The sequence below is a fragment of the Miscanthus floridulus genome, chromosome 13, assembly GCF_019320115.1.
Source record: "Miscanthus floridulus cultivar M001 chromosome 13, ASM1932011v1, whole genome shotgun sequence".
Lineage (NCBI taxonomy): Eukaryota > Viridiplantae > Streptophyta > Magnoliopsida > Poales > Poaceae > Miscanthus > Miscanthus floridulus.
The window spans coordinates 42,934,868-42,944,892 of NC_089592.1; the positions used below are offsets into that span (position 1 = coordinate 42,934,868).

Below are 10,025 nucleotides of genomic sequence, written 5' to 3' on the forward strand. Positions count from 1 at the left end.
CCTTTGACACTTTGAAGGACAAGCTTACACACGCACCATTGCTACAACTTCCAAATTTTGGTAAGACTTTTGAGCTAGAATGTGATGCTAGTGGAGTTGGCATTGGTGGTATTTTGATGCAAGATGGTAAACCAGTTGCTTACTTTAGCGAAAAATTGCATGGTCCTATTCTTAATTATTCCACGTATGATAAAGAATTGTATGCACTTGTTCGTTCTTTGGAGACATGGCGTCATTATTTGTGACCTAAAGAATTTGTTATTCATTCTGATCATGAATCGCTTAAGTATCTTTGCTCTCAAAATAATCTAAATCGTAGGCATGCTAAATGGGTTGAATTTATTGAATCTTTTCCTTATATTATCAAACACAAGAAAGGGAAGGATAATGTGATTGCTGATGCTTTGTCTAGAAGATATACATTGCTGTCCCAACTTGATTGCCGGATTTTTGGTCTTCAGTCTATTAAAGAACAATATGCGCTTGATCCTAATTTTAAGGATGTGTTGCTTAATTGTAGAGAGGGACGCACTATGGAATAAGTTTATGATCAGTGATGGGTTTTTGTTTAGAGCTAACCGCCTATGCATTCTAGTTGGTTCTGTTCATCTTTTGTTGTTGCAGGAGGCACATGGAGGCGGATTGATGGGACATTTTGGTACCAAGAAGACGGAGGAGGTGCTGTCCACACACTTCTTTTGGCCAAGGATGAGGCGAGATGTAGAGCGGTATGTGGCTCGGTGTGCCACATGTCAGAAAGCTAAGTCACGGTTGAACCCACATGGTTTGTATATGCCTCTTCATGTTCCTTCTACTCCTTGGGCAGATATATCTATGGATTTTGTGTTGGGATTGCCAAGGACTAAGAGGGGGAGGGATAGTATTTTTGTGGTGGTTGATCGTTTTTCTAAGATGACACATTTTATTCCTTGTCATAAGAGTGACGATGTTGTTCATATTACTGACCTTTTCTTTCAAGAAATCGTTCGCTTGCATGGTATGCCTTCTACTATTGTTTCAGATCGTGATGCAAAATTCTTGAGTTATTTTTGGTGCACGTTGTGGAATAAATTGGGGACAAAGCTGTTGTTTTCGACAACATGTCATCCCCAAACTGATGGGCAAACTGAGGTTGTGAATTGAACATTGTCCACCATGTTGAGAGCCATTTTGAAGCGCAATTTAAAGATGTGGGAAGAGTGTTTGCCGCATGTGGAGTTTGCATATAATAGGGCAGAACATTCCACCACCAAGGTAAGTCCTTTTTAGGTAGTGTATGGTTTTAACCCCATGCTCCTATTGATCTTTTGCCTTTACCTACCACTGAGAGAATACATAGTGATGCTAGAGAGCATGCTGATTTTATTCGTAAGTTGCATGAAACAACTAAAGCAAATATTGAAAGCATGAATGAAAAGTATAGAATTGCTGGTAGTAAAGGTAGAAAAGAGATTAAACTTGAACTGGGTGATTTGGTTTGATTACATTTAAGGAAAGATAGATTTCCTGAGCTATGTAAGTCTAAATTAATGCCAAGAGCAGCTGGTCCTTATAAGATCATTGAGAAAATAAATGATAATGCCTACAAACTTGAATTGCCACCCGAGTTCGGGGTTAGTCCCACCTTTAACATTGCAGATTTGAAACCTTATTTGGGAGAAGAAGATGAGCTTGAGTTGAGGACGACTCCAATTCAAGAGGGGAAGGATGATGAGGACATCACTTCTTCAGAGGTACCCGCTGATCCTCCAACCGTCATGCAAGGTCCAATGACCCGGGCTCGAAAGCGACAACTCAATTTAGAGGTGAGCTCGTTCTTAAGCGATATTTTTCATACTTTTGAGAATAGACTACTACCTAGTGATGTTATCTTGCTTAGGAACATTGGAGAGGGTCATGAAGGACTTAGAGGAAGTGGTGGAGGTGATGATGACTAGCAAGGACGTCCAACACAAGCCGGAGGCCCAGTCCAACAAGAATTTGAGTCTGCCTCGGTCTCCAGGACTAGTCTGCCTTAAACTGGTCACCCAGGACTGCATCCAGACTCCGTTTTTGATGATCCACATATGGATGGAAAGCTAATTTGCTAAGGAAGCCAATCCTAGTGGTTTCATGTCAAAATCTGTTCGGAATCAATGGGAATCATCGAAACAAGTCAGCATCCAGAATCTGTCAGGGTGCTGTGACACCGTCTTTTGGTCCGTTGGACCATGTATCGAGTTTGGGCCCATTAGGGGCATGTCCAGGGGTCTTGCATGACCCTAGAGTCTTCATAAACAGTCGCTGCCCCTCCATTGGGGTTCAGATTTTGCTTAGATTATTTTGTCAAGAACAGTTTCGCCGTTCATCGGTTTGTGAGACCCCAACTCGTGAGATTAATCATTCATCTACAATTTGGTTGCTTTCTTTCTTGTTCTTGCTTGTGTTCTTCGTTGCGCAGGCAGGGATTAACCTTCTTGGCGAGGTCAACCGGATCTGTGTCTTGGTTGATAACTAGAGGAGTTGTGGTGCTAAGATTGCAGGGTTTGATCTTTCGATCTGAAGCCGAATCGGTGTGTCATTCTCCGCCACAACGATAGTTACCATCACCTGACGGAAGATCGGGATCCCTGTCTCCATTATCAGTCCTCCTAATTCATGGCTATTTAGCAAAATCTTCCTTAATAAAAATTGTTGAGCTAATGTAAAATCCAACTTTGGTTTATGGGTTTGGTGTAGATCGCCATGGTTTTCAAATTGCAACATGTCAAAGAGTAGTAGGATGAAACTGAAAGTCATTCCAAGACTTAGAAAATTTCTAAGTTCCTAAAATAGTATTTTCTTGCCAATTGTGAGCTATTTTTGAGCATGCTATGCACTGAATTAGGTCTTCGCCCAAAAAATGAAAGTTGTTACTATAGCCAAGTACTACAGCTTTGCTTAAGGGTGTACTACCATGCAATTACTCTAAAACATAGTTCAACTTTGGTCAAACTAGTAACTTGAAAATTGGAGTTTCTAGAATAACTATGACATGGGGGCTATTTTGGTCCATGACATGAATACCAAACTTGTTCCATGTACCATAGTAAGTGTGTCTAAGGTGTTTTAGTGATCAACATCAACCACTTGCATTAACAAGCATGACCATAAAGCATACACATGTTGAAACATAGAAAGACAAAGGTATGTTTCATATGTTTCTCTTGTATGTTTCATATATTAATGCTCAAATGTGATTGAATGATGCTTATGCTCATGCAATGCAAGTGCAATAGTGCAAGCCTAACACCTAGGGTGTTACACAACCCTCTTGCCAGTTCAACGGACAAACCAATCTCAATTAGTTACTTGGCTTACCACCTATTGGTATAAATTAACACACAGAATAATCCATAAGCGCACAGATATTATACCAATGTAGCACTTCACTGGAAGTATCCTAGTTTTATATCAAACTCAAGGAAACATGTGTGAAAATAACTAAATCTAACTTAACCCAACTTCACAATCAAGGCTAGATAACAGGAGTATAAAGATCACAAAGGTCTTCTAGTTCTAACTTCTATAAGCTTTGTCTTCTATTATTCAATTATGAGGATATTACTTGAGAAAACATAGGCAGAGTATGTTTTCTATAGTAACAAGGTCTGGCTAGGCCTACAAACTGGAGGTGGACTACAAAGGATTCAATGAGGATATAAGGGTCACCCTCGTGAGCTACCAACTATCCAGAAAGTAGGGTACATCCACGAGTAACCGAGTCTAAGCACCATGCTTACACTATGAATACTACTTTAACCCAGGAGCTACAAGGATTAAAGTACTCAAAAGAGAGTCACAAACCTAAAGAACAATATTAATAAGATGCTTACTTGAATTAGAAGTTGATTACGAGAGAATCTCAAAAACATGCTAAAGAAGAACTTGATTCTACCAGGGCATAAGCCATAGAGAGAGCACCGACAGCTTGGGACTCCTCCAAAACTCTTCCCTCTCACCCTATCTCTCAATTTATAATACAAGACTAGATCCTATTGAGGACTAATATTCTCTTGATTGCTAGCTCTGATCCTAGTGGACTTATGAATTGGGGTATCTGGCCCTCAGGCTCTCAAGATCAAATGCCTCAATGCCCTGGAGGAGGGTACAGGTAGGTATATATAGGGGCCTTCAATCATTCTGGACCCTCGGATCAAACCGACTTAAAAGGATGGCATAGAAGCAAACCCTAAGGTGGTGGAGAACCGGCGTAGTGAGGAGGGGCTACCAGGTGGGGTCCATAGGCCAGCCAGCCTAATAGTGGTGCCAACCGGCCCCACATGGTTGTGGTACAAGCCCTGCTTCGGTGGAGTGCCTTTTGGAATCTTCTAGAGTCTTCTCATGTAGGTATTGTCGTGGATTTACGTGATTTCCTTTGACAAATAAGTCCTCCTTGGTGGTTTTCTAATTAAATCCTACTAAAAACATAGATTCACTAAAACTCATGGAATTTGTTAGTTCCAACCCTAAGTCTATGTTGGTGATCCATTTTAGTCATTTATGCAAGGTATATTGATGGTTTGTGATGAATGTTAACTACCGTCAACAAACTCCCTCACACTTAGGCTTTTACTCATCCTCGATAAAAGGATGGATTACTTAAGACATAACCTTGGGACAAGTCATCAACATAAAACTATTCCAAGTCATTCATGCTCTGCAGGATTCAAAGTGTCTACCATGAAACTTTGGCTGGTTGAAAAATGGAACAGTTGAAACAGATCACCATCTTCCTTCAGTCAAGTCAATTGGAGAAATATTTTAAGATTTTTTAAAACAAAACATAGCTTACCTTCTCCTTTCTGTGGTACTCTCAAATCACTCATATGTAGTATTTTTGGATTCTCACTAAGGCATTGATGACTTTTACTTCTTTTTACCTACTTCTAAAGGTTTATGTGGAGCTCAGGTAGGGATGAATATGATAACATACTTGCATTGCATATATTTAAAGACAAAACAAAGATCTAAGGAGAAAAATATCACACTCTTAGATCAAGATGTGCATGTGTGTGGATATGTATATGGTGACTATCCTAATTCTACTATGCTCCTTGAAACATATCTCTCTTGTTGAAACTTGAAACACTTTTGCAAAACGTCATGGGCTATCTTATTCATCTTTCTTTCTCTATTTTTTAGGTGGGCATCTGAGTATCCATTGTTTTAGATATCTTAGACACTTGTCTATTTTTTTAATACTTTTTCTCTTTTTTATGGCCCATGCTTCTTTTGCTGCAATTGAAACTTTTTCAAGAGACTTTTACAAGAACTTGGAGCACTTAACCTAACAATCATATTTTTTCTAGTCTATTCCTAGTGTAGGAGTAGAATATTTTTTTGGGTGGATGGAAAACATGTTTTTGTGTACCCCCAGTGTAGGAGCAGCAGATGTATGTGGAGTGTATGTGATCTTGATCTTGAGAGCATGATAAATTTCTCAACAAGGGTCACAAGGTTTGACCAAACTCAACACAATGACAAGTAGTATATGTAGAAGGTTTCCCAAGTCTATATATCATATATGGCTCTAGAAGGACGTTGCTTACCACAAAGGAGAGGTGTAGCTATTCATTTTACTTTTTGAAATAAAAATTCTCCAATAACAAGACATCAAGAATCAAGTTCTCATTATTCTACTATATCTCATTCCACAACAACTTAAGTAACATGGGGTCCCTAATAATAGGTTCCCAACAGTAGCAAGACTTCTAGGAAAAGTGTTATGTGAGTCTATCCTTAAGTCATGACTGAAATAATCTTTTCCTTTTGTTTTAAAGTTGTTTTATCAAAGGATTTTCAATTCAGTACGAAACGGAAAGAGAGATATGCGAAAATAGAACATATTGGACCGCAAACCTGACCGTGATCAAAGTGCCAGGCAAGGCAGAGCTAGCCTAGGCCAGGCGGCCCATGTAGGAGGCTAAGTGGCCCACTCTCAGGCCCATCTCGGTCCAACTTTGGTGAGCATGTTATTTGGTCCATTGTTTTCTGCATTTCATGGTTTTCCCGATCGGATCTTGTTTTGTTGTCGTGGTGTGCTTCCCCCACACTTGTTTCCTATTTTACTTCATGCACAACATGTGGAGACAAACACATATACAAAAGAAATAGAGAGCAGGTAATAATAACAAGATTTCATTGATAGGGCACTTTATTACACAATCCAACATAAGCACAAACTTTTAACTGGCTAGCACAAACTTCAACTTTACTCTAACCTCTGAGCTAAGCAAACAACCTAAACATTGACCTAAACATGCCCTATCAATCCACAACCTAACTCTTAATTCTCATACTTCTCTTTGTTGACAACATAGTGACTTAAAATGGTAAGCTCATATTCTTGGTTCTTGCGATAAACGTGTTCCTTATCTATCCTAAACTACAAAGCATGGGTATAGTTAGTGAGGGTTTTGATCTTGTCATGCATCATAGCAATGGTCGGCCATTGGCGCTTCTCATCATTCTCTGGAATAGAGGGTGGCATCCTCTTCTTCTTCTCCTTCGGCGACACAACCTTGATTTGCTTGGGAGCAGCACGAACACCATCAATGCTCAAGTGAGGGGTGACCGACTTATACTTTGCACATGTGACATCTCTAAACCTATTGGTCTTTACCCCAGTTAGCTTCTTGTTTGACTTTGGAGGAAAGAGGTTGATCTCCTTTGGGACCTTAATCTTCAGCACCTCTAGCTGGCGTGCATTGTCTTGAATAAGTAGACGTGGCGGCAGCAGAGTGATCACCGGATGACGGATGGCTTGGGCAAAGTAGGATTGGTTGGAAGGAACAGGAGCTACTTCTCGTGGCGTGATGATGCTTAGCGGTATGGGTTCATCAACTCCATAGGAATTGATCTCTCTACCAGCCATTGGAGCTAGGAAGGTGGAGAGCTTTGGTGCTGCTAGAGATGGAAGGCTTTGATGGAATGGTTATGGAGGCAGGTAGGGGCTTGTTTATATTGGGGGGGGGGAACTTGCAGCTGGGGTCAAGATCTTATCCTTTAGGGTTTCATAACGAAGAAAAAATGAATGCGGTGAAAAACTATGGGATAGCAGAGGGAAAGGTTCTAGAATACATGAGAGAATTGATCGGAGGCAATGGGGCTGATAGGTGGGCCGACCGGCCGGCCAAGAGGTGGCGCTGGATGTTGGCGGTCTCTATCGATCAAATCCGACCACCAAATAAGTCACAAAAAGAGGAGAACTTAGGAATCTTAATCACGTATGCATTTACTATTAATCAAGTTCCACATGTATTTAGAGAACATTATTTTGCAGCTCACAAACACAAATACATGGAATAATTCACCGAAAGGCGCTTTCCGACACTAATTTGTGCAAAGGAACAAGGGAGACGCCCAACAAATCAATTCAAATGGGGCAAAACCCCATAGGGAAGCAATCCTTGTCCAGCCCATGGCCTGCCAGGCGAAGACAATGGCATGAGGCCACTGTCAAGGGGTGGCCAACCCCTAGGGGCACCTAACCCCTTGCTAACACTGCTCAACCCCTCCTTGTAGGGGTGGTGGCATGGAGCCATGCTAAGGCGGTGGGAGCTGGTCCTTGCACCAATTATTGCTCATAGCACTGTCTATGCTCCTATATAAGTAGAGGGGTACCCCCCTCTAGACAAACACCACATTGAGCAAAACCTCACTCTTTACTCTCTTTAGTTTTACCTTTTAGTTGTATTAGAGAAAGGCAAAGCCACCTTGGAGGGCTTGGCTCCTTGGAAGAAGAGAGTATTGATATGAATATCAATATGGGTTTTTCCAAAGTCATGTTTTCACTCTATTATAGTCATACTTATGAACTAGAGTATAGTTATTGTGTTATGATATTGATATATGAACTAGTGCAGAGTTTATGTGTCAAAGGAATAGCACACTTAACTTCATGCTTAAACAATCATATAACTTATATAATCAGAATTAGAGCTAAGTTAAGGTAATAGTTCATCATGCCGTCAGGTGTGCCCAAGTTCTTTATCTGTAGATCCGTAGGGTTAGGGACTCAAAGGGATTTGGGTAGTTTCTATATACGCAAGCGTGGTGCTTGGGTATGGAGAGATAGGTGAATGCATTGTCCTTCTCTCCGGCTAAGGGGTGGTGGTAGGTGGTGATAGCCCTATCCATCCTTCATAATCCCCCACATTTATTTAGGGTGTAGGAGTCTAAATTGTCACATGAGGTTGCTGGCAGACCAGTACTCGTTGGCCTCCCGACCTGCTTCACACTTAGCCCTAAAACTAATTATGTAATTTGTATGATTATCAACTAATCTTTGTGTGACTACACTAAACTAATGCCTGCTCAACTTAGGACTATTCTTTTATCCTTTCTTTTCTATTTTATCCTTTGAGGAATGCCAAGTGTGTGTCCACTATCTTGGAATTACTATTCTTGCCCCTGTTATAAGTATTGGTGTACTTCCAAGCATTATTATTCAAGTTCATATCCATACTAGACTCTTAATCAAATGCCTTCATTTGGGAAAATATAAATAATGATACCCTAACTAGTTCCGGGTGAAATGCTACAATGATAGCTCCGTGCGCTTGAGGATAAATATCTAAAATTGGTAAGGAACTCTCAAGGCTATTTCTTAGTAGCAGGGCTACAAATAACAAGGTATTTCTAGTACCATTGCTGAGGATGGATTCAAACCCCGTACTTAGTAGTGATGTTAAGAAATACCAACAAGCATTTTGGGCGCTGTTGCTGGGGAAGGCATATTGATTAAAGAATCTAGTAGGACATGTTCATGATAATATGCATGTAAGGTAGCCATTGTTTATGCAGGCTAACTTCGCTTATTTTCTCCTATTATGGGTGAAAACAAGGATAGTGTATGACCAGTTTCGACCTATTGAACAACTACATCAAAAATCTGGAGGCACTCCTAAGGAAGAAACGGTCTCGTACCGCTCCTTCTTCTACTACTCCTACGACAGTGAAACCAGTCACCCCTGCACCATCTGCTACTCCAATCATGGCTAAGACCCTCCACAACTACTCCACCCCAGCTATTGCCAATGTGCCCATTGGGCCCGCTATCAATACTAGGGAGGGAACTTCAACCTCTACACTGGCCTCATCATGATGGTGCAGGCAAACCAATTCTATGGTTTGCCAAGCGAGGATGTGAACACGCATCCCCAACACTTCCTCGAGTTGTGCAACATGATCATCATCAAGGACATCACACCAAAGAGCATCAGGCTTCACTTGTTTCCCTTTTCCCTTTCAGGAAAGGCGAAGCAGTGGTTCTACAAGGAAAAGGAAGCTGTCAAGACGTGGGACAAATGTTCTACAGCATTCCTCACCAAGTTCTTACCCATGGGCAAAACCAATGCCCTGAGGGGATGAATTTCAAACTTTTAGCAAAGCTCCATGGAAAGCATTCCCAATGCATGGGAGAGGCTGCAAGACTAGATCCAAGCATGCCCGCACCATAGGATTGAAAACTAGTTAGTGCTCCAAAATTTTTATGATGGATTAATACCCATGTCTAGGGGCCATATAGACGCTACTGCTAGAGGTGCTTTCCTTTCCCTCACCATTGATGAAGCTACAACTCTCATCAATAAAATGGTGTCCAATCAAAGCTGGAGGAGCAAAGGAAAACACAAAAGGAATGCATACCGTGAAGGAGACAGACATGCTTTCTACAAAAATAGATCTTTTGATGATGAAAAGACTGTAGGAACAAGCCCATGATAAAGACGCCATGATGGGCACCGTCCAGACCATGGACTCACACATGACACATGAGATCTATGGGAGCATTGGCCATTCGAGGAATGATTATGCCGAAATCCATGAAGAAGCTACCTTCATCAACAATAGGTTTCACCAACCAGGTAATAATGGGTGGAACAACTAGTCCCACCCGCAAGGTAATTCAAACTATAAATCCAATTACAATTCAAATCAACCTTCTTTCCAAGACTTGGTATTAAGCCAAGCTAAAATTTATGAAAATATCAATAAAAAGTTAA

General features: G+C 41.0%; 1 non-coding gene across 1 annotated transcript; it reads right to left on the reverse strand.

Moving 5' to 3' along the window:
• Positions 1 to 9,378: 9,378 nt before the first annotated feature.
• On the reverse strand, positions 9,379 to 9,485 carry LOC136502377 (small nucleolar RNA R71). Its single transcript, XR_010770533.1, has one exon. It is a non-coding gene; the product is annotated as a small nucleolar RNA R71 (small nucleolar RNA).
• Between the last annotated feature and the right edge of the window lie 540 nt (positions 9,486 to 10,025).